At 35.0% G+C, this 26,961-nt stretch overlaps 1 protein-coding gene across 1 annotated transcript in view; it reads left to right on the top strand.

Annotated features, from left to right (window-relative positions):
• Window positions 1–805: 805 nt before the first annotated feature.
• LOC149804382 (neuropeptide prohormone-4-like) overlaps window positions 806–26,961 on the top strand; it is a 172,906-nt gene continuing 146,750 nt past the window's right edge. Inside the window, exon 1 of the mRNA XM_089939610.1 lies at window positions 806–1,061. The gene's annotated coding sequence lies outside the window, so the exon portion shown is untranslated. The remainder of the gene's footprint in view (window positions 1,062–26,961) is intronic.

A 26,961-nucleotide genomic window follows, 5' to 3' on the forward strand; every position in this document is an offset into this window, starting at 1 on the left:
AGAAGAAAGGTAAAATTAATTTTCTAACACAAGTATAAGAAAAAACGACCCTCTAAGCTTTTTGGATAAATATAATAAACTTTCGCGTGTCTAAACAGACTGTGTACTCAATCATCATACACACACATTACTGAGATATTTCATTTTATAACAAATGACAATATGTCATCAAATCAGTTTAATACATTATTACAAAAGCTCACGAGAAACCGGTAGACTCAAAACTAGCTATAGGTGTAATTATGCGCATAAAGACATAAAGAACCGTCACAATGATGTAAATCTTCACTACAACTATCCATAGTTTACAGCGGAGTGATATGAATTCGCTATACAGGAAAATGCTAAATTCATTTAAGAATAGCAGACATTAAAAAAACACGGTAATATATTTTACTAACAGCTTTCAATGTCAGTCCGTCCAAACATATTTACGATTTAAAATTGGAACATATAATAATCGACTTGATGAGCGTAAACCAAAGGTTTATATTTTGCGACAATATAGCCCGTTCTGCAAGCACCCCCACCTTTTTCTGCACTTTTAATTTAGATTTGTCATAATAATATTGATTCGTTCTTTAGCAATGTATTATAGCAAACTGTGGAATGAGTGTAATGAAAACCATTTATGAAACAAGTGGTATGTTATTTAAGAAGGCATAGAACTGAAAATTAGTCTAGCCACGGCCGCGCGAGTATCCTTGTACGTAGATCAGACTAAACGTAAATTATGTGGTCAGAACTCTCAAAGGAAAACATTCTATTAACACCGATGTCGAAGCTAAATAGCATTCATAATCTATTGGAAAATCAGCGGGTTTAGTTCTAGAATTATTTTTCTCGACTTTATCTGCAAAAGAAACTTGATGTCAGTTTTTGCGTTATTCGGTTTATTTGGCACGCGCATAACTTGTCATTTTATTTAAAGTGTCGGACATTTTGTCCAACATCTAGAGCATAATACAGAAATAGAGTGCAGGACATTTCAGTGGTTTTGGAGGTTTCGACTTCTGACGACTGTTGGATTATTCCAATTGACAGCAGGTGGTAATCAGAAGGTAAGTTTATATATATATATATATATATATATATATATATATATATATATATATATATATATATATATATATATATACGTACTACATTTGCGTTCCATTTCTACTGTAGTACCTGACTGAAATACAACTGTACTTTCCCTTTTATTAATATCTTAATCAAATGATAAACCATATAATCGTGTCCTTCAAATAGGAAGTGGGGTTATGATTGCAGTGAAAACTGAAAATGTGTGTTTATGAAAATATTGCATGCATTTTTAATGTATTGGAGTCACAAATGCATATATGTGTCATAAAAAAATATAAAGATCGATTACTGTGAGAATTAAAATTGTTTCAATGTACGTCTGGCAAATCGAGTCACGTGATACAAACAGGGTACTTATTAAGAATGTATGTGTATGCGAGTCTATTCATGCTCTTTTGTAAAAAAAAAAAAAACCCATCTACTATCTGAAAATTAGTTATTCATCTCAACCGCTAATTTATATCGTTATTATTTAGAAATTGGCTATATGTCTCCATGTAATGAATCGTTTAAGACAACCTAAAATGTATACAGGAGAGAAAGTCAGCAGATAACCGGGATATATTTGGGTATAGTTGTGCAACTAATCTGTTGTATATTTACAGATATGGCCATCTTCAGAAATATTTCAGTCTTAAACAAAACATATTAAACGTTAAGCAATGCATATTGAAGACAGAGTACCAATATGAATATTTTGCTCGTTCAAGAACAAAAATATTTGAAGGGTATTGGTACAATCCTACCTTGATATTTTACCTTCTAAGAGGAATACAATTGAACGAACTTCGAAGACACCCATGGGAAACCTTAAAGGAAGTATTGTTTGAGTTGTTAATTGAATTAATCGGTCTATGAAAAATATCTTGCAGTGTATATTTATTCTCAAGGGAGGATGTAATTGTAATGCATGAAACTTGAATTTGGTGAGGAATTGAAATGTAAGAATTATTACACTTTATGTTTATTATTGAATAATGAGGCAAGAATTTGTCTTTGGAAAAAGCGGAATCTAAATTATAAATGCTATTAAATTTTATTTTAAAAAGCGGACATTTTAAATTGTTTACATCATTTTATGATTGTATTCAAAACAAATGTCGATCAGGTATGCTCCGATAATGCTATACGTGGAAAGCTATTATATCAGGCAGTGGTGGCAGGATTATATACATACCTGCTTATCGAAAGTAAATGAAACAATGACAATGTTGCAACTAAAACAGTCGTTAAAGAATGTTTGAACCTCATAAACAAAAAAGCTATAAATGGTAAACAGTTACCACTACTTCCCCATCTCGTATCCCCAACCCACCTGGTGTTACGCCCCAGGGGTCAATCGAGATTACAAATGAGTTATACTAATCAATAGGCTACCCACTATCATTTCACATAATTATAAACCTCCACCTTAATAACAGATCTCCTGAAATTGCTATACATGCTTTTATTGAATAACAAACTTCTACCCCATGACCCACCCCAAATGTGGATACGCATTTTGAAACTATTGTATTCATCCACAGACCACAACACGATTATATCCAAATGTGTTAAGTCTCTATTCAAACTTATGCAAGAACATTTGCTTGATATTCGCGCCAACGAGTGCACGGGGAAGCGTAGGGATAGATATTCGTATGTTGTGCCATACACGGGGAAGCGTAGAGATAGATATTCGTATGTTGTGCCATGCACGGGGAAGCGTAGGAATGTATATTCGTATGTTGTGTCATGCACGGGGAATTCCTATGTTGTGCCATGCACGGGGAAGCGTAGGAATAGATATTCGTATGTTGTGCCATGCACGGGGAAGCGTAGGGATAGATATTCGTATGTTGTGCCATACACGGGGAAGCGTAAGGTTAGATATTCGTATGTTGTGCCATGCACGGGGAAGCGTAGGAATATATAGATAATCGTATGTTGTGCCATGCACGGGGAAGCGTAGGGATAGATATGCTTATGTTGTGCCATGCACGGGGAAGCGTAGAGATATATATTTTTATGCTGTGCCATGCATGGGGAAGCGTAGATATTCTTGTGTTGTGCCACTTCTACGAAATAATGTGCTTTATATAATGTCATATTAAAGCTTGATTGGAAAAGTAATGAACAATAATCAATGGACACTGTGTCATGTTTCTGGCTTCAGGGCGAGTCGGTGATTTCCCGCCCTCATTCGTTGATTGGCGTACTTTTACTAAAAAAAATACAAGAACAAAACTAAATCAAAATTTTCGTACAAAGTTGCACAGTGCCGATGTCAATTCTGTAGACTAATATATTTATCAGTTTTAAAGTTCTTACAGGACTTAGAAAATCTATTCGTTGCCAGTGTCAGTTGTATCCAGTTCTGTAGTCATGCTTAAGCAGACAAGTTATCATTGTATATTGTTACTAATTGAAAATCCTAAATAATAAAATTGTCTAGTAATTGCGCAGGCCGATCTGCTTGTGTGTGAAATATATCCCCCATGAAGCATGACGGCTACATCTGCAATGTCAAAATAAGATGACAGCTCTACATTGTCCCAGCTCATGAGCAAATCTATTTAAACCTGTCCAGATGTTTATTTCCTTTTTATATTGACGTAAGATAATAACGTTTCCTTGTATAAAAAAAATCCTATGAACGTACCATGACATACAAAACTTTCTTTTTAAAAGACAATGGCCAGAAGTACCCGAATAATACAAAACCTCTGCGTTTTAAAAATCCACAGAACATACCTGAATGGATACAACTTTTCTCTTCAAAGAATCCTCAGAAAGTACCGGATTAATAACACAAATTTTCTTTTTAAAAGAATATGCGGAACATACATCAACGTTTACAGCTTTTTCTGTAAAAGAATACTCAGAACGTACATGCAAATATATAACTGGCCTATTTCGAAATAATTCTCAGAATTCACTGAACGTAATAAAATTTACTCAACATTTATTGAACGTAATTGAATATACACAACATTTGTTTTGAAGGAAACCCCAGATTGTACATGGAAACATGCAAGGTTTTGTGTTCTTGCCATATATGAATAAAATATATTAAGTAAATTTTATGTTACAGCGGACATAAATTTGCTTGATAGCGGCATATGAGTCAGTATGCGACCAACTCGGTGATAATATTTTGTGATATAAAAAAGATTTTAAAATAATTATAATAATGTGTTACTAGCTATCAGAGAATTGGCTTAGCTTTCGCACATAGCACGACAGTTCTAGACAAAATTTCCAAAGCTGAGACTATCTTCGCAAAACCAGTCTTCTAAAATCCTTCTAGAAGAAAAAAGTCAACTAACTCTGATGCTGATTCTGCCATTTTAGTTTGAGAAGCATGTTCGTTACACTGTATTGTTTGAGACATTTATCATGTAACATCCAGCATATAACTGGATTCATTACTGTTTGAGGTTGGTTTTCTGCCGATAATATTCGTTGAAACAAAGTTATGTTGGGGGAGGACGTACATTTTGTAGACTGTTTCGCTATAAAATGTATAGTTTGTATATTACTTTTTAAAATACAGACTTTAGAGTGCTGTTTGCTTGTATTTATGCTAGGCAATGAAGGATGGGGTGTTCAATGTAACATAATTGTGAAAATACAATAGAGTGAAATCAATACATAATTTTACTTCCTGATCGATAATAAGACAACCGTGAACTTTGAATATTACCGCCTCCGGTTAAAGGCGAATCCAGCTCATTTCCAACAAAGCATGAATTTTTTTGGTTTCTGAATGTGCTATTTAACTGTCAAATCGGACGGACGATTATGTAATTGTTTATATTTTCTTGTTAATAATCACAAACGACAGCAGAACGTAAACGGTAAAGCACTGACATAGCGCGGTATTCATCATGAAATCTGCTACTTCAATATTTTTCGCAGGACATCTTGCTAACCAATACTTTTAAGCATAAAATATAAAGAAAATGTGTTTGTTATGAGTGAGTAACGGATAGATTTCATCTCGTGTTTTAACATTTTAAGTACTTTCACTCGAGGCTTTGTGAAAATGTTGCGTTTATCACGAGCTAATTGAATTATATCCAGTATTTATGCAAATATCCTCTATTTCCTCTTTTATTGTTTATGTGTGTTGTACATTTATGAATTGCTTCAAAATATGTAGCATGGTCAACAACTTTCGGTTCTATACCATGTATTTTATATTGAAAATTGACTTTTCTTCCTGTGATCGTAACAGTTTTACATTTTTGAGGGTTAATTGCATGAAACACTTATTGTATGAGATTGAGTTCGTTTTGTAAGGTTTGTGCGCATGTGTTAGAATTTATAGTTCGATAGATAAACAAAAGTATCTCCAGCACAAGTTCGTAATTAGTTTTTAAGAGGAGTAAACAATCCATTAATATACGCAAAACAATAAACGAGGTAAAATAAAAACTGAACATTGTGGAACATCTGTTATAACTTGTAGTTGGTCTGTGACTCTGCCTCAACATTGTGTTATGTTTTTACAAAAATAAAATTGTATAGGCATTTGTTTTTTCATTTAGTCCTAAGTTTTCTTTTTAAAAAGAAGAGGTTAATGGTTAACTTCATCAAACTATATTAAATACCTGAATCAAGTTTATCACAAATTATACTAAACTTATGAATCATGTTTACCAACAATGTGTCATTTGGGAGTCACATCAATGAATTAATAATACTTATTGTTTCTGCATCCCTTGTCTTGTATATATCATTAGCAAAAATAATAGATTCTAGTCATGGCCAGTTATGCCTGTCTGATTTAGTTTTTATGGATATAGGTCTCAAATAATTTTAAACTATTGGCATCGATAAAATTGTGAACATGTTTTCGCTGATGTCATTTTGCTATAACTTTTGTCACGTGTTATTTATGAAACGGAGAGATATCCAATCGTAATTTCTAGTGTATCTGAATAGAAACAATTGAAGAAATCGTGGTTTCCATGATCTCAAACTATTGTTTGTGTTGAGACGATATATCATCGAATACGACCTCTATGAATTTATAACAACAATAGACGTGAGGGTAGTCTACAATGGCCAGCATTTGCATCGAACATTTTTTTCTAGGATGCGAAAGGAAAGGTTGTGGGGCTTCAGAGTGGATTATAGTACGGCTGTGCTCTAAGTAAGACGCCATATTGTTCCAGTCATCGCTATTGCGATTATCATTACGGGAGTAACTGGTTGAACTTCAAGCGACTGCTTGTTGTTTTGTTTTCTTTTTGTGGTTTTGTGGATTTGAACGCATTTTTTTTTATCAGCACATGATAGCAATATATGGCTAATATATTTGGTGGAACAAGAACTAGGAAGGAAGCCGGGAAGGACCACCAACCAACGGCAGGCTAAAGGCAAGCTTTCTCACATACTAAAGTTGGTTGAGATTGCCTTAAACCACTCAGACACCTTGTCCTTAAACCACTCGGCCACCTTACCCCATGAAGCCACTCGGCCATCATGGACCTTCAACGACTTGATCACTTTGTGCCATTTCGGCGAACAAACGTTCTTTTAGAACTTATTTATGCACAGGATTACATTCAGTGTGTTTTCTTTCGTAAAAAAATCCAAGAATATTGTGATTGTGATGATTAAAGTGAATTCATAATGTGTAACATAGACTAATTAGACTAATTAGACTAGTAAATGCTATACATTGGTATGTTATAATCCCATTCGGATATTCAGTTTTCAGAGTTTAGTGCTGTAAAACGTACATCATCAAATTGATTTCTTTAGAGACATATTTACGTCTCTACACATCCGGATAATAATTCATCTGTAGCCGAAATATTTAAGAGAACCCTGATGACTAGAAGTTGAAAGTATTTCGCTCTAAACTTTAGCCAGAAAATGGGTATATATTTTCTAAAGGTAATTCATGGTTACAACAACACTTATAACAGATCAAAAGCTATAAATCCTACCCTTGCTGAAGCTAGTACGGTATAAAATAGATCAGATGTATTGATTACTTGACATTTAACACGCATAGATTCAAAATCAGAGGAACGGTCATCCTTTCAAAATAAAAAAAAACAATAGTTGAAGAGATGCTACTTTCTCTCACAAAGAAGCAAGACAAACTCAGCAAAATCAGTTGATAAGGGAAGAGTTTTTTACTATATGGTTGAACTAAAATCAAGAACAGTTTTTCCAGTTTATATACATATAATTTGAAAATGTAGTTTTCGAAGAACTTTCATTTGACATTCTGTAGTAGCTGAAATTAATCCACAAAAAAAAAATTAAGCTACGCACATTGAATGCTGTGGAAAATTCCCAGTCATACTGGAGTCAATACTGTGAACAACGTACAGTCATTCTGGAGTCAATACTGTGAACAACGTACAGACATTCTGGAGTCAATACTGTGAACAACGTACAGTCATTCTGGAGTCAATACTGTAAACAACGTACAGTCATTCTGGAGTCAATACTGTGAACAACGTACAGACATTCTGGAGTCAATACTGTGAACAACGTACAGACATTCTGGAGTCAATAATGTGAACTCTGTCCAATCATGCTGGGGTTAATAATATGGACGAAGTCCAATCATGCTGTAGTAAATACTATGAACAACGTCCAATCATGCTGGAGTCAATACTATGAACAACGTCCAATCATGCTGGAGTCAATCATTTGGACAAATCACGTTGGAGTCAATAGTGTGGTCAAATTCCAATCATGCTGGAGTCAATAATGTGAACAAATCCTAATCATGTCAATACTGTGAACAAAGTCAAATTATGCTGGAGTTATTCCTTTGGACAAAGTTCACTCGTGCTGGAGTCAACGATGTGGACAAAGGCCAATCATGATCGAGTCTGTATGTACACGAGGTAAAAACAGATGATGTTGTTGTTGTTGTTGTTGTTGTAGGGTTTAACGCCATTTTTCAGCACACGATAGGCTATACATGGCGGCCAGTATTATAGGTGGAGGAAGAACCCGGGAAAGCCCCGGAAAGAACCACCGACCCTCGAGAAGCTACTGGCAAGCTTTCTCACATACCCACATTGGCCGAATCCGAGACTCGAACCCACGCAGACAGAGGTGAGATGGCAGTGATCCGTAACGGAGAGCGCTTAAGACCACTCGGCCACTCGGGGCCCCAAAAACAGATTTAAAATGTTTCAAATGTAATAGAAAACAAACAACTGATATAGAACAAGTAAGAACGAAATAGAAAATACCAGCGATGTAATTAGTGTGTAAAATCAATGAGACTAAACTGGTATTGCAATGTAGGAAACGAAATATCTAGTGAGAAAATCAGCAAATCATTGGCCCTTAATATGGTGATAACAACAAATAGAAGGTCGATGTATCTGAAACAAAAATCCAATAATTTTATGGCACATAAATACAAAAACTACTACGCACAAATTCTAGACATGTAGTTTGATAACAATAAAAGATTTTACCCCAGTGAAACTACTAAACACATTTGGATAACTCGTCTTACAAAAATTTGAATGATAACTCTGGTAAAGCACTTGATGCAACATATAATGAGATTCTTTAAAGAAAACACATTATGAATGCAACATACCTTAACCAGGTCAACCTACCTTAACCAGGTCACCATACCTTAACCAGGTCAACCTACCTTAACCAGGTCAACATGCCTTAACCAGGTCAACCTACCTCAACCAGGCCAACATACCTTAACCAGCTCAACCTACCTTAACCAGATCAACATACCTTAACCAGGTCAACATATTTTAATTCCGTCAATAACGGAATAGATATGAAGTAATTTAACGCAACGCAACGCAACGTTCCATCATGCCACGAAATGGAGATGCACCAAAGGAAAGAATAAAATAGTTGTTTTAAAATAGCTTTGTATTTGAATGGTAAAAGCATATGGGGGATGGTGAAACGATCTAAGGTTAGCACTATCTTGAAGATGCTACTTCACATACGCCAAAACAAAAGGCCTTGTGGAGTTGAACCTTGAAGTCACGTTGTAAACTATTCACCGAATTTCTAAAGACCCAAAGACCCAAAGCTGAACTCTGAAAGAACGTGAAAAAGTGAAAAAGAGTCTAGAACATCAGAGGACGAAGGTTTGGCATTTTTTTTATTTAGTCGACATATATATAGTTGCTTCCTTACAAATCTTCCAGTTGTAAAGACGTGCGAATCAACAACGAATGATCATTGATTTGCCTCCCAAAGAAATTAATGTTTTGTTGCCAATTAATTCTTCCAGTTTTGCCCACAAAAGAATTTTAGTGCCTGCATCTATGTTTGGGGATGGCACATAGGAAGCACTTTAAAACAGCATGTAAAGGAGTCCACGCACTTGCTCAAAATATCAATTTTAGCGTGGGATCTTAATTTGCTTTGATGTAGAAGTATGCCACGCTTGAAGCATTTTAAAATTATCAACATAAATTGACCAGAATAACATTCAAGTTAGTAATTCTAAATTTTCTCGCGCAAAAGAGAAACACATAATCCCTAAGTTCATTTACATTGTCATCTCATTTTTGATCTACTATTTAATCTGTGTTGGACGCCAGTGTGCATGGACTCCATGCTTTTAAGTTTGGATGATCCTGGACAAATCTAGCCAAATGAAATAACAGCGGCCAGACAATTTAGTTCCTTAATTTACTCTGCAGTGTTCTGTGTAATTTAGATTAGTTATTGCGTAAATTGCTTTTCCTAAACCCATTGTGATCACTGAATCAAATGCTAAGAGCGTAAAGCAAGTTATTCAAGAACGTGATTTATGGAAATCTTTTGAAATCATTTTCTTCGTCTGCCTGTTTTAAATACATAATATGACCGTTGCTTGGACTTCAATTAGAGCAAACAATTACAATGATTTATTTTCAAGCAACGCCCAAATTCTATGACATTTTATTAACTTTCGCAAAATGATGAGCTTATGTATTATTTTTTGTCATTTCACTTCGCCACTCGTTTATAATCATAAATTGTGCCAAACCCTTCTCTTTTATAATTCTGGGTACAATAACTTGTAAAAATGCGTCGTGTGCCTACTATTATTTTGATCCAAATGATTTCTTTATAAATCTATTCGACACAATGTCCAGTTATTAAATATACAAATTATAGTTTAAAATTTCGTTCTTATTATTCGCGTCTTTTTTAACCTATGTATGGAGTTGAACATGTTTACATAAATGATGTCGAGTATTATGTACTTTTCTACGTATAGAGGCAGCCATGGGCATCAATCAGCTACGTACGCGTAGGAAAATAACTTCGAATTTCACGGTTATCTTGTTAACGACGCGGCAGTGAAATTATTTATCTTAATTCACTCCAGTGAATTAGCAAAGTTACTTTACTTGTAAAATCCAGTAATTCATTGTGTATAATAAAACTAAGGCTATTAATTTATGTTATCCGAATTACCTTGGTTGATAAATCGTCATTATTGTTATTATAGATGAATTTACTCTTGCATGTAATGAGATAACACAGGCATTTTAGCAAAACAATCAATCCTCTGTTGTTTTAAGGCAAATCATACTTTGTGCGATCTTCTTGAGGATTTTGTTTTCTTTTCACTTAGTGTTTTACAACATGGCACCACAAGTATGTTAATTAGTGTTCAGATCGTTGGCGTAAAGTCCTTTGCGCAAGGGCTGACCACGGTATGGTTTGAACAATGACCCTTTCGGTTGCGTGTCGAGTACGCTAACCACATAATTTCATGTTATTGCAGTTACTAACTCGTTGTTTTCACGTCTTCTTTATGTAAAATTTTGTCACAACATGGAATCTGACACTGAACCAATATGAATAAAACAATTCATAAGCTCTTCTTGTTGTGTCACGTACAGGACTGGTTTTAGGTTCCATATTTAGATATATAATTTATTACTCTGCAAGCAAACTACATTTTCATTGAATACATTGGTCGGACCCAACTCAAGACAACAGAGACCCTGACCTGCTGTCACATAATGCACCAACAGATCAGGATCCATGTTCTTGCTGCTACTGCTGATTGATAACAAACTACAATGGCCCTGATCTGCCCCGGCATTATGTGACAGGATACCTGGCTGTTTCCAGTTTGAACTGACTTGTTCGCCATTTGACCTCTCCGGTGGTCTAAGTGGTTAGAACATCCGCCTAGGATGCACGACGTCGTGGGTTCGAACCCCATCCGAGTCATACCAAAGACTTATAAAAAAATGGTAAAATCAGCTGTCTCGCTTGGCGCTCAGCAGTAAGAGGTTAGTGCTAGGATTGGTCGACCTGATGTCAGGATAATGTGACTAGGTGGGACATCATGCTACGTCTGCGGCAAAACTCCCCAGTGCAAGACATCACTATAAACGGTCACACTGTTGACATCGTAGAGATATGACCAAATCACACACACATGCACACACGCACACACACACACACACACACACACTTATACGCCATCATATACGGCATACATTTTATGGGTATCACTACATTCTTTGAAACAGTAACTTATACGTTCATTGACAACAATTTTAATAAATAATTGAATCATCAGAAAGTATTCTTTCTTCTCAACATATGTGCTAAGGTCTTAGCATTTGTGATTTTCGAAAAAAACCACAACCTATTCAGATGCATTTCTAAACGAAGCCCTAACACGATTATAAAGTTTTAATTTCTTTCATTGTTGAAATACAAAGACAGTTCAAATAATTATATGTTGCCTCACTTAATGTTTTCTTCTCGGTCTGACATTTTGTTGAGACATTTCACTATCACTTTTGGAAGTAAGATTTTTTTTAAAGGTGTGCCTTCTCCATTTCGAATTAATCATATTTCTGCGCCCTCTTCAATGTGCGTGTTATTATATTAAATAGAAATAGAGGACATATCGGGATAATTTTGGGGTATTTGTATGGGTTTTTCACGTAAATAAGGGCGCTGGTAATGGCAAATTTGCAGATAACATACTGAGTATTTTTTACGGCTTAATTCACAATGCTCGCAGAGAACTGTAAATTATGGCATCGCGCTTCTTCTTAATTCAGCTTTGCGACGAGACCAATAGTTATGTGTTAGTTAATAACGCAGTTTCCACATCCGATACAAACGTCTTGGGCTGTTAGGTAGCCAATATGGACATGACATCGTTTTCTCAGAAGTCTTTCAAGGCTAAAATTGTAACTTTTCTAAAATGTTTTTGCGAATGAAATACAAAGATAATTGCTAAGTCCATATCATTGCTTTGAATACATAGAGCCAGTTCATACATCAAGCAGTATAAATTAATTTTACATTATGTTAAAATTATGGAAACAGATTTTTCACTGTCATTTTGTATTTGTCATAGGTTTCATGAAACAGCTAATATCGTAGACATGCCGCAATTTTCTAAAGTTTTTGCAACAGTTGGGATGTTATGGAGACTAAACAGTTAGGAAGCCAGTAAATTGTCCAAAACATAAGTAAGAAGTCAAACTGTTTCTTGGGTAGCCCAAATATCAGACACGTAAAATAACATTTGGTGAACGCAGATGTAACAGTTGCATGTCAAAAAATTGTTTAGCAGAACAATGAAAAGATTCCATTGAAAGGAATATTCAGACAGTTTCTTCTTGATTCAGTGACCACGGTGCAAACTGCAGAATTACCATGCATTAAAAGATGGTCCCATTCGTTCCTATTTTTGACCGAAACTTATTTGAACGTCAGATTCGTTTGTTTGTTGCTATGGTGAATCCGATAATCAGTATTACATAATCAGCAAAACAATAGGACTTTCTGCAAGGAAAAAAAATAGTTTTATTAGAATAAGTGAAATTATCACCCTAAGCGATGACCCAATCTCGTTATGGTCTCGTCTATTAACGGCATCTTGTTATCTTCAGGACTGAAACCAATTACATGCAAGATGCTGCCGGTTTAAATTAGGCTACAGAGACTAATTTATATGTAAATAAAATCTTGACATATTAAAACATTTTAAAACAGAATCCCCAATACAATATCGCTTTTTAAAATCAGCAATTATATTAGGTCAATTTTGTATTCATAAAACATAATTCCCAATATAATCGACCATGTTTACCCAAATGAATTTTTTTTTTTTGCGTCAGTTCAGCTTGTAATATTCGCTGGTACTAGTCTAAACTGGTTAGCAAATATCATAGGCCAGTAAGCAGCAAGATCTGCCTCCCTACTGGTTGTTTAGTTACGTCATTCGCAGAACCGTGGTGGTACTTTTGTATGGAAAGCCCACCCCCCACAAAAAAAATAAAGAGATTGGTTGGTAGCTCACATCAGCGCGGGGTATCGTGGGAAAAAGTACGGCTATTCGTTACGTCCAGTAAGATGGAGGATGATAGTAAGTTCAAGTTAGACTATCGCCAGACGCGTGATGCAAGTTATCAGCAAACTTTGTTTTATTTCTACAATGCCAATTTCTAAAGTATCGATGGTTGTAATGAACTATTCAATTCAAATTCATTTGTTTTCCTTGCATAGTCACGGTTTCTCCCTCTCGAAGAATATAAAGATTCCGATCTCGTTATAAATTCGAATTTTAATTTATGCAATTATTCATTTCTAACTTGCAGCTGGGCTGCTTGTCTGTTTTAAAAACAATATATGGTGTTAACGTTTCTATGCGTTTCATAGGAGTGTAACTTATTTTCACCTTTATTATTTTCAAATACTATTTTGTTCATTCCTTCTGTTGATAAAAACCTAAATTGTGTTTTATAACAAAATGGAGATAGTAATGGCAGGATCACAATTCCGTTGGCGAAAATATAAAATATTTGATCTGCACGCTTGTTTTGTTATTATTAAGTGATTTTGTAACCACTGGACCCCTTAATTCCATGCTAGGTTCTGCGACAAAAATGACAGCTATTCCCAGATGTAAATGACCTGGAGGCATCTCCGTAGTCAAGAAAATGTTTCATACAAAGTACGTAGAATAAAACATGTGCATTACGAAATTTAATCCCAAGAACCACCTGGTAGTTCATAACAATAATGGGTTAATGTAATCATTTTGATAAGATAAAGCCAGGGGAATTATCTGATCATCAGAATTCCGATTAAGCCGAGTAGAAAAAGGAATTAGAGCACTGCCTAGGTGGGGTCCCTGAACTCAAAGATTTCGCACCATGTACTTGGCGGATTGCAAGTTTCTTTCACAAGTCATTACATGTAATACAATTTCATGAAATGGTTGTGGTTCCGATCAATATTATTGTATCTGGGTTTTCTTCATAGGAGTTTTAGTACATTTCCAGACGGCGCGTTGACTTTAAATGGAATTAGCCCTCGCTGTTTAATGTTAATTTAAAACAGCTACCACTGATTTCCTGTTGATTGACTGTTAATTGGCAAGCATATTTCTTGAAGATTTCATAACCAATATTCAATGCAATCTAACAATTAAATTACAAATATGAGTTTAATTAACTGTCTTCAGCAATCACCTCTCATTTCAGCTAATTTATAGCTTTTCCCTCACGCTATTTTCATTATTTATTTAACCGCACCAAGAGTTGAAATCTTTCCATCCAATAGATGCCGAAGATCAGTTGTATTGTGTTGTACATTGGTTACATGAAGCTGCAGATGCAATTGAATATCATTTTATACCACTTATGAATTTAAATTAAAACATTTTTAGAACATTATATGCTTCGAAATAAGTTTACACACAAACATCCGGGCATGTTTATCATTTGCTAGACATTCACCAATCAAATTAGCTTAAAATATGCCCCAATGAAAATCATAGAAATCATGCAAACAAACTAGTTGAAAACGCACGGCTGGGGTTATCTAAAGGATGATCTCCCTCGATTTTATAGCCCGGGGGGAGTGGATAGATAGGATATCAACAGAGAACTGAGCAAGAATATTGGGAAGACATAATACAATAGGAGACCCCATAGACAAGAAGAAAACAAAATTTAATTGACAACAATTAATAGCAGCAACTACAATTTAATCTAAGTTATGTCAACATAATTTAATAGCAGTGTCTAATTTGGATTTATTTCATCATAATAATGAGTGGTGATTGCATCACCTTCCTCTCGAGACCTGTGTATCTAGTCTTCCTTTTCTCTAGTCTCCCTATTCTGAACGCTTCCTCTCCTTTGGACTTCTTAGTCTTTCATTCTGAATACGTCATCTATTTCCAGACTTCCGACTTCGGTCTTCGGACTGTACTGTGTCTCACATAAAGCAGTTTCCTTAAAGGACAAAATTACCACTAAATCCCTATACGTATCACTTTCTATAGATCATTTGCAGATACTATTTTTAGCTGGCCAAACATATCCCATAGCCGCATCCGGCATGGTCAGGCGCATCTGACGTAGGGCAATTCGAGTGACCTACACTTCTTACATGAATATAACATTTGTCATTATAGATCGCCGCAGATAGTAGTATACAATAATATGCCAGCCCACAAGTATAAGAGTTGAAATGTACGTTTGCATCAAGTATTTTAACAATAAATGGGTATATACTGCTTTATGTTACTACATCGAGACTCTCATCTTAATCCCCCCCCCCCCTTATGACTGCATGGTAATGAATAATCCGAACATAAACAAGTTAACTTGTCTAATTAGCAGGAAATAATAAACACCAAAGGCGGTACGTCACATATTAAGCAGATTCCTCAAAGGTTTGATATTTAGTTAATAAATTAAATGGGAATGAATGTGAATCCCAAAACTGCTTATGATGCATTGGATTGGCTAAGAAATTTATTCTCTCTCCCTCTCACTCTCTCTTTAGTTTGCCAACTCCATGATAAAATATGCATAATAATGGCCAGTTGCTACAGTACTATCAGCTATGTGTAACTCGTGTGGCTTCTTTGATTGTGCTTGGGATCTGATTACGCTGACATTGATAATGCTGTTTTCACCTGTATGCATCCATCCACTATGAAATTAATTATATGCAACAAATAGATTTGTAAGTCCTCATGTTTTCGCGAGCATATAGTCTTGAAGAATCATCTAAATACACGTAGATTAGTACAAATTGTAATTCTGGTCACATACGAAAATCGTCCACCCCCACACACCCCATTTCGTTTCAGAAATGGATCATACAACTTTGTAAGTGATATCCAGGACTGCGGACAGAGTAGGACAAATTCATCGGGACCACAACGGCCAGGGCTTCCATCGTTGTTTCAATTTGTGATTCATTGGGGCATATTGGATAATTTTTCATAGGACCCACAAATCCTATCCGCTGCACTGGTCCTCTCTGATGCTTTATGTGCTCATATCTACTTTTCTGTTTTAGGCAGGTTACTGAACTATTTACTCATTATTTTTAAACACACTATTTCTGTGAGGGGTGTACAGATGTAAAACCTTTAAACATATGTTTGAAACTTTCTTCACGAACAGACACTATGTTCATGACAATTGCTTAAAAGTTGCCCTATGTTGATTGCGCATGCGTTAAATATTGGGGTGGAAAACCCCAGATTAGACTTCCTGAAAAAGGTTTATACGTACATAAAATTTCCTCACTTAACGTTACTCAACGCATAACTAGCTATCGGAACACTGCATAAATTTTGACCTAATTTCATAGATTATCACTCTCGCTTCACAGCGACCTACCATAAATTAACATGTGAGCAGTGTATCTAACATTACCGTATCTCTTTACCTACCCTACCACATGCTTGATTACTAATGCATAAAATTCACAAAATTCTAGCTCACAGAAATTCTTAACTTACAAGATTATTTAAACATTACAAAACCAGATATAAATATGCCAGTATCGTTAACTAACGACAATCAGTATCGTCTTAGCAGCAAAATTTTTTATTTCACATAACCCTATGAAATCCTACACATAAAATTTGGATAGCAGGCAATCGTCAGTTCTATCAATGAACTAGCAACTGTAAAATTAAAGAGATAAATGCATGACAACTCTAGCATGAACAGATTTTTATGAAATTAAATAAACGATACATAATATAGATCCTAGTAATTTCAAACACATTTAGCTATTCTTTTTAGGCTTCTTCTTAGGAATTTCGACCCAGGTCGTCACTTTAAATTCACTTTACTTCCAAAGTGTACGCCTTAATTTACTCTGACCAATGGTACGCAGCGGTTCCTAATTTTTTCCAAGATAATAATTTATTCCGTCAGATTTTGGACAGCCTAGAATCTCTGAACTACGTTGCATATCAATTTCCCTTTGAAAATGATAATTTGACATGGATTACTATCAAGCGGTTATGGTTGGTAGCTCAAATGTTTACTTTCTCAGGACAGCGTTGCAATGCCCTGCTCAAGTCTCAATGAGTCATATGTGCTAGCCTTTCAAGTTTAACACTGACACGGGGGTATAGAAAAGAAGAAATTTCGAAGTGACCCTTCACAAAGACTTTTTTGGCTTAAATATGATAAACTTTTAATTCTCAGTGCATTCAACTTTAAGGTTTAATGCTATTCAAAATTTGACACTGTACATTTGGATTTTACCATTTCCCACGAAAATAGTATAAAAAACTTCAACTGTACTTATTCATTTCATGACAATAAATCTTTCTGAATATGCTATCGCTCAAGTATTAATACCAACAGACCGGTCTTCGAGCTTCCGTACATATACACCCATGCACAATTGTTTGATTATGAGAATATGAAACAAATAACATCATCTACATTTAACTTTCATTCATGTTGACCACATTACATGACAGACAATTATTTTTGATGATGGACAAGGGAGGACAACCTTACTAAAGAGAAAAGACGTAATCAAATAATTTGCTGACTTCAGGAATCATCTGAAGTACTTAACGAAATTTTGATGATGACACATACTGGTTGAGACTGATCAAAAAGGTGAATTCATGAAAACTATGGTACCAGAAGAATTTCGACATTTATTTCTGACTTCGGCGTAAGGATGGGCACATATTGCATAAGGATAAGGCATTTGTCTTGTTCAGTTATCTTTAATATATTACTAGAGGGTTTTTTTTATAGAAATATAAATGCGATTCACCAGTGTTAGAGGACATAAACAAGAACAAATAAATTTCATATTAGGAATACTCACTAATTACCAGATTGGCATTTTTGTTGAATTAAGAGTAGAATTTCTTAATTAATTAGATGTAGTTTGCAAAGTAATTAATTTTTATCCTCAATAGAGGAACTGAATCAACTATAACCCTTAAATTTCATAAAAAGCCAGTGCAATTTAGCTTGAAACTGTGTTGACATTTACTTTCAGCATATGCATTTTTTTCCAACTCTAGCCTTTCTCAGTCACGAATGCAATGTGATTAGTTTGGCTGCAATTTGATTCTCAGCAATATCAAAGTTTAGTAGCAGGGCATTTTACAAATGTATATGTAATTTCGTTTACACGATCGAAATTAGATTTAATGTAACATTTCAAGCCTCCTTCGTTATACAACAGTAAATCACCTCCTCTGTATTTATTTTGTCCATGATATTTATACTTTGTCTTTCTTGAAGATAAAGTTGGTATTAAATTGCAGAATTTTATTTACGTTAGGCTTCATTAATTAGCAACACAAATCGTATTATTTCGTCTAAGATCCGGTTATAAGCATGGAGTGATGGAAGAAGTGTCAATACTGATATTCGGTATTGCAGTGGAAAGTAACCATGGAGTGTGCATATTTCCAAGGCACAATATGTGCGTCATGAGTGCCAACAGGTCAGACAATATGCGTTAATAATGCAAAGAAGTCGCACTATGGGCATTGTTAGTGTAAACAAGGCACTAAAGTTTAATTTCAAGTTTATGTCAGGTTTCCTGGTGTAAAACTGAAGAAGAAAAAAACGCAACTTAATTTTGGGGGTTGGACAATATTGGCTGTTATTTGAGTAAACAAAAATACACTACGTGAGTCTATAAGAAACTTTTTCATGTATTATTCAAGAGTGCATCCTATGTTTCTTGATTAGAAGAAAAATCTATTATTCTGTTCCTCACCACCACCCTACCCCCGTCCCACCTCTTACTCCATAGGTACCCCACCACCACAACCACACCTACCAACTTTTCTTTAACAATTTCGGCGCCAACATACATTCTCCGAGTGTCTAAGATATGTCTTTTATCAAGATAAAAGAGCACGTTTCTGTGGACCTGGACCCCTGGTGTTTTATCAGGATAAAAGGACACGTTATGGTGGCCCTGTCCCCTGATATTTTATCAAAATAAAAGGGCACGATATTGTGGCCCTGTTCTCTGATGTTTTATCAAAAGAAAAGGGTACGTTATTGTGACCCTGCTCCTGATGTTTAATCAAGATAAAGGGTTACGTTATTCTGGCCGTTTTCACTGATGTAGTAAGGGTTGTCACAACGCCAAGACGCGGATAATTACATATGTCTTAGTCGAAAAAGAGAAATATTTTCCAGAATAATTCTCAATGCTCACCATGGACTCGATTTGAGTGACACCGCTTCCTCTTAATTCTGCAATACCGAGATCGATACTTGTTATGTTCTGGATAACTGAAACAATAGTTTCCACATCCAATATCAACGTTTCAGCGTTTTCACAAAATCAATACGGGCCTGAATTCGTTGACTCAGTAGTCTTTCAAAGCTCAAATTGAAACTTAATTAAAGGCACTTTGCAAAGAAAACACATATATAGGTCATAAATATAACCACAAAAGACGTTCAAAACATCATTATGATCGCATGAGACGGTTTCTGATATTAAACAAGGCCAGCACCGATCACATCCTGTCGCAGTCATGGCAACATAATTCTTTAAAGGTGAAGACAAGGATAAAAGAATACAATTCTACAGAGTCTTACGCTAACTTGGTCTATCACAGCCAAGTTGTCATGTTGAAATAAAAAATCCATTACTTTCCAACGGCAGTTAATTGCTGGTCGGTTGACATTTGTAACTTTAAATAAAGTTGGCGACGCCCACAGAATGTTTTCTAATCAAACATATTGATTAATGGCTACTATGGATTAATTTCTTTTTACTGCATACTCATTTTAACTCAAAGGACTACCTTAAAATAAAGTCGAAACGTTGATAATATAGATTTCTTTAAATTCAATAACAATGTAATGCACGTAAAGAAAAGCAGAAGATAGTGAATGTTGTTCTTTGGAAAATAACATTTGTGTCTCCATCTCTTACCCTTATTGTCGTCTCTGAAATACTGACATGCAAGGTGTGTTTGAAATTCGAGTTGTCTGCCCTTCTCACTCTTAGCCCCACGTTGTCAGCACTTTATGAGAACAGAGAGAGAAGATGAAAAAATTTTCTCACGGTTAGAGGCTAAACAATTAATTTTTTGAAAAACCGCTTTTTATCACATCAATAAAGTTGTAGTGATTTTCATCAAATATTAAATATAAGGTATATCATATATTAAAAGCTTTTCAGATGGTATACATATAGACTCCTAGGAAGGGTTTGTCCAAAAGGCAACGCTGTGGCCACCTTTCCTGAGTTAATTAGTATCACTTATAGTCTACATTTAAATGACTTCTTTTTTTGAGGGGTGGGGCTGGGAAATTAAGATGAGTCATATTAACGATCAGTTTAATCAAGATAATAGATGCGTGTTTCATATTTATATTCAACAGCCACCATAATTTATTTCTTCGTCTAACATTAGGGATTATTGTATTGTAGCACACTAATTTTTCTTTGCGTTCAGCGGGGAATTGACAGAAGATATATTTCGTCAGCACATCCTTTTTTTCTTCTTCAGTGTTTCAAAATTTCACTAGCTCCATCCAAAACACGCTGAACGAGTGTTAAGGTTAACCTCGGATCACACTGCACACGTCATCTTATTGATCACATTAGTTCTCTCCATCTATTAAATACAATGCAATTGAATTGTAAATTATAATTTTAATAGCAGACACACTGCTTTATGATACCGAGAATATTAAAGAATAGACTTAAGATGAATGAGGAACCCCATGAAAATCAGAAACCTGTTAGGTACATTGTAAAATGGTACGATTTCATTGGCTGCATAATATTGTTTAACTAAAGATATTTTACACAAGGAATTAAATAAGCTACATTTTATGTTTTCTCGTTTCGTGCTCATTTTATCGTTCAAATGGTGTAATTTTGATCGATACTAATTCATGTGAATTGAATGGTATCACCGTTTTTCGCGTACAGTTTCAGAGAGTGCAGTTGAAATTAAATGGGATTGGCTCGTAGCATTTTATGTTATTCTGAAAAAAAGAGTCAGTTATAGTTGTTGCAGATTCGAAAGAGTTTTTGCTGCATTCATGGTAATTCAAAATGAATATTAATGCAGCAAGAACAAACGGCAACACGTTTCAAAATACAAGGGATCACATGAATCGAATTGATGATTTTCTTCACGACTCATTTGAATGATGGCATCCTTCGAACTCAACTAAAACAATTTTTGAAATTGCGCTTAATAGATATAATCAAATATACATTTTCCAAATTTGTAACAGCTGAATAATCGCATTTTGTCAGGAATAAATTGTGACAAATCAAAAATTATAAAATTAAAGAACTAAAACGATCAACACCTTTTCTTTTGCAAGGTATTGTTATTTATCCTGTAATTGACGTCTGCCAAAAGTTTAAAACAAATGTGCACATACATTCAGCATACTTTATGCTAATAATATCCTTGCCATTTAACATGTACAAAATCTGTTAATGCGCCTCTCGACCCTAGGAAGTCTGATAATGTGCATCTAGAAGCTAGGAAGGCTGTTAATGCGTCTCTCGACCCCAGGAAGTCTGATAATATGCATCTAGAAGCTAGGAAAGCTGTTAATGTGTCTCTCGACCCCAGGAAGTCTGATAATGTGCATCTAGAAGCTAGGAAAGCTGTTAATGTGTCTCTCGACCCCAGGAAGTCTGATAATGTGCATCTAGAAGCTAGGAAGGCTGTTAATGTGTCTCTCGACCCTAGGAAGTCTGATAATGTGCATCTAGAGGCTAGGAAGGCTGTTAATGTGTCTCTCGACCCTAGGAAGTCTGATAATGTGCATCTAGAAGCTAGGAAGGCTGTTAATGTGTCTCTCGACCCCAGGAAGTCGGATAAAGTGGAAAAGAACATTACTGGTTTTGCGTCTTAAACATCTCACGACCTAGTCAAAAGAGGGTTTTTGTATCTATCTCAAGAAAAAATATTATATTATTAATAAGTAAATTCCGTCCTAGGACAGAAATTAAAAAAAGTAAAACAAATATTGAAAAATTAAAATGAACAAGTTTAAAGAAAGTTTGAACATAAAATCCAAAAAAGTACTTAAATATTTGGAATCCAGACGTGAGTTTCGAAATCGCGACTCCGGATGCCAAACAAGCAGTCGTCTGGTAAAGAGTTTCTACAGTCTATTACGAGCTCTTTCAACTCTCAATCTAGCACAACTTTAAGGATCCAAGTAACTGATGATACTGGTCAGACATCCTTACCTCTTTCTACATGCACCTATTTCAACAAATTTCTTATTACTACAGACGTAAAATAAGCAGCCGAATCGAAAAAGAGCATTCCAAATGATTTTATTTCTAAGAGTTCAAGGTCTCGGTCACAGTTTTAAAGCCATACATTTGCTGGGAAAAGCACACCCCAGTTTAATTTTATTAAGGAGAATAATGACTAATAGTTACAAGAAAGATTTGTTGCATAAATCGTTCTTTTTCTTTATCAAGGGACGTGTTCTTTTATTTTATTTGGGTTATGTAAAATTGTATTTTGTAGCGGACAGTATCAAAAAGTTCATGTGTACCTGACCAAAATAACTGCTTTTTTTTAATTCTATAAAGAACTAATACAAAGCTAACATTTTTTCACTGAGTTTGGGTTTAATATTAGGAGCATTATTATTTGAAGTAAACATATGTATCTTGGTCTATATCAATTGCGTTGCGTTTTCTGTTCTTTATTATAAGTTTATTAACATAATCTTCTATTATGGAAGTTTCCATTAAGTAACAGGTGTTTTAGATGATGCTAGTTTTGACCTAAGTCAAGTAGAGTGTTTAAGAATGTTGTGACTGGAACAAATATTTATTCCTTCTGTAACATCTTGGCAGAAATTGATTATATTGCTGCATTCAGATCTTGATTTGTTTATTTATTATTATCTGGAAATAAAAAGTGTTTTATACCATTTTTGGAATGAGACAGAACATGGAATTATAGTGAATTCAAACAAGGTCTCCTTGGGTAATATTATTGTGATTCAACAAAAGGCTGTTGGTACATCATTACAATTCAAGATATTGAAACATTAGAACATTAAATATTACCGGCTACTACAGGCACATCAACAACTTCAACGCTAGATATTATTTGGAATACCACAAATGTTTGTTCAGAGCTTTATTCATTAGGACCTGCTTTAATAATTCTAGTTTAATTTGTGATTAAATTTAATAGGTAAGTTCCTTTTATATTTTCACTTTTATTCAAGGGAAATAAATTACTTTGTGATTTTTACAATTCGTGTTGCTTCTGATTCTTTTCCATTACTTAGTTTAAGATCATAGAGTCGTAATATTTGAAAAACTGCAATTTACAGCAGCAAGTATTTCTTTCAACTTGTTCACGCCAACTTTAAAGTCATCTATTAACGTTTTAACATCGTCGTCGTTATCTTTCTTTACATGGTCTAATTCTTTCTGCAACTGTTGAAGGTGTAATTGTAGACTTCCTTATTTTCTCCTTTTTTTGGGTAAGACCCTCGCCACCTGTGGCATCGATCACCGCCATTGGGCATCACAAGCTGCTGACCGTGAATGATGGCGACGTACAGTTCACCAGGCTGCTGCCACTTCTGAACAAAACAGACGGGCCAGCTTGGAGGAAAAACAATGGCGAAGAAAAAGCCGGGAACCATCAGCAGCACCCACCACAACCCAGACATTTCCTTGCAGCCTCTGTGGACGGACGTGCCTGTCACGTATAGGGCTCTTCAACCACCAGTGCGCATGCAATAGACATGGACATACCCATTCCTAATCTTCGAAAGCGAAGTCAAGCCAACAGCAACAAAAAAACAACAATGTTATGTCCAGGCCATCCTCTAATTCTAACAGTTCAGCATTTATTTGCGTTCTGTTGGTTACTCTTATGTTTGTTTTCCACAGGTACTATGTTTGATTCCCTTCTAATTGTTTGCAAAGCAGGTGATAGAGTCATTGATCTCTAAGCAGATAAATGTTGAGTGTCTTGATGTTTTCTTCTTTATATAATTTTTTCTGCAGTTGTGGGAGTCTTATTACATTCTCCTGTGATACTCCTTTCTACATATTTAATTGTTTGATCAACTTCTTGACGTGTATTATCATCAATGGTCTGATATATTTGGGTTTGAAAATGATTTTCCATAAAACCTTTATTAGCTGCATCATATTTTTCTATCAGATGTGCTACATTTGCAGTCCGTTTCTTGTTCACGCGTAAGTCTAGGTTTAGCGCCTGACTTAGTATTTCATCTTTCTATTTTTTTATGTTTCTATATTAACTGAAAACTGCAATTACTAGGACTTCTTAAGATTCTGTCATTTATTGCGTAAGATAGATAAATGTATTTGGCATGCCATTAAAATCTATCACTTTCGAGTCTTTTTTTTTTAATATTGTATAATCTTTTTATACTACTTATGTGTAATTGTTTATATGGAAGAAAATATGAAGTCTCCGTGAAATACATTTCTAAAAGGTAAAAACTCTAATGGTATATATAGTAGGTGCGATTAGAGCAATTATTTGTATGTTTATTCAATGAAAATATATACTTTATTAGGGTTCAAATCTGAAAAGAGTATATCTGCTTGGGTAGAAATATTTATAGATCTAATACTAGTAAATCCACCAAATTCATAAATTGTATTTAGTTAACCCTATGTAATTATGTCTTGAAGTTGCTCCATAATCTGGTTTCTGACATACCATATGTATGTTTTCTTCATTGTCTTCATTAGCAGTACTTTTTTATTTGACCTTTTCATATACATTTCAATTATAGAAACAATCATGCATTGATTCAGTATTGTTTTATTTTTATTTGTAATATAGCAGAAGAACACAATACTGCATTGCGTTTGGACCATTTGCAATATTGTAATAATCAAATACAAAATCTATTGCCATTAATGCAATGTATAATTTACCGTCTCTGTTATCAACTGAACTTTAAAAGCATATTTCGTTCTAAGACTTTCTTTCCGCATAAATCTAAATAGGGTTTCACCATACTACATTCACTTTATTTACAACCACCATGCTACTCTTTGCATTGGAATATAAATCTGACATCTCAACATCACTCTTCCTTAAGTCCTTAATCTATTTTTTCATCTATTGTTTTCCCTTCACCACATCATTGTTATTACTTTCATCACTATCTCCATAATATAATCTTCATCTTGCTCATAATCATAGTTTAATACTTAAACGTTCATCACGGCCCACATCTGATACGTCCGACAAAACATCAATTAACTGTCCACAAATTATCTGCTCATTGGTATTTCAAGTTTTCATTTTTCTACCTCCTAGTATTAACCCAACTGTTAAACTCTTTTCAACAATTCTTTTATATTTTGCTTCATTCCTTTGCTTGGCGCTTTATCTAAGTTCATATGCAAGTTTTGCTAATCTTTTTCATTCTATTTTCGTCAACAGGAGTAAGTCAGCAACAAGTTCTTTTGACAGACAAATTTTGTACACAAGGGAACGCATGTTGTCTCTAATCTGTCAAATCTATCGAACAGAAACGTACTGTGTTGGATTCTGGTCCAGACTGTTGGATCAACTTGACATCTGTCTATTTGATAACACCGTGCGAATAGATCTCTGACAATCTCAGAAAATTGGGAATACGGGGGTGGGGGAAGAGCTATGTTTCTGTGGATGTTTCCTGCATATTTTCTCAGCTCCAATCTGAACACAAAAATACGAACAGCTCAGACGACCCCCAGTCACCAACAGTGCGCACACACACACACACACACAGATATATATATATATATATATATATATATATATATATATATATATATATATATATATATATATATATATATATATATATATATATATATATATATATATATATATTCTTGTTTGGCATCCGGAGTCGCGATTTCGAAACTCACGTCTGGATTCCAAATATTTAAGTACTTTTTTGGATTTTATGTTCAAACTTTCTTTAAACTTGTTCATTTTAATTTTTCAATATTTGTTTTACTTTTTTTAATTTCTGTCCTAGGACGGAATTTACTTATTAATAATATAATATTTTTTCTTGAGATAGATACAAAAACCCTCTTTTGACTAGGTCGTGAGATGTTTAAGACGCAAAACCAGTAATGTTCTTTTCCACTTTATCCGACCTCCTGGGGTCGAGAGACACATTAACAGCCTTCCTAGCTTCTAGATGCACATTATCAGACTTCCTAGGGTCGAGAGACACATTAACAGCCTTCCTAGCTTCTAGATGCACATTATCAGACTTCCTAGGGTCGAGAGACACATTAACAGCCTTCCTAGCTTCTAGATGCACATTATCAGACTTCCTAGGGTCGAGAGACACATTAACAGCCTTCCTAGCTTCTAGATGCACATTATCAGACTTCCTGGGGTCGAGAGACACATTAACAGCTTTCCTAGCTTCTAGATGCACATTATCAGACTTCCTGGGGTCGAGAGACACATTAACAGCTTTCCTAGCTTCTAGATGCATATTATCAGACTTCCTGGGGTCGAGAGACGCATTAACAGCCTTCCTAGCTTCTAGATGCACATTATCAGACTTCCTAGGGTCGAGAGGCGCATTAACAGATTTTGTACATGTTAAA

The sequence above is a fragment of the Sinohyriopsis cumingii genome, chromosome 2, assembly GCF_028554795.1.
Source record: "Sinohyriopsis cumingii isolate HCF-2022 chromosome 2, ASM2855479v2, whole genome shotgun sequence".
Classification (NCBI taxonomy): Eukaryota; Metazoa; Mollusca; class Bivalvia; order Unionida; family Unionidae; genus Sinohyriopsis; species Sinohyriopsis cumingii.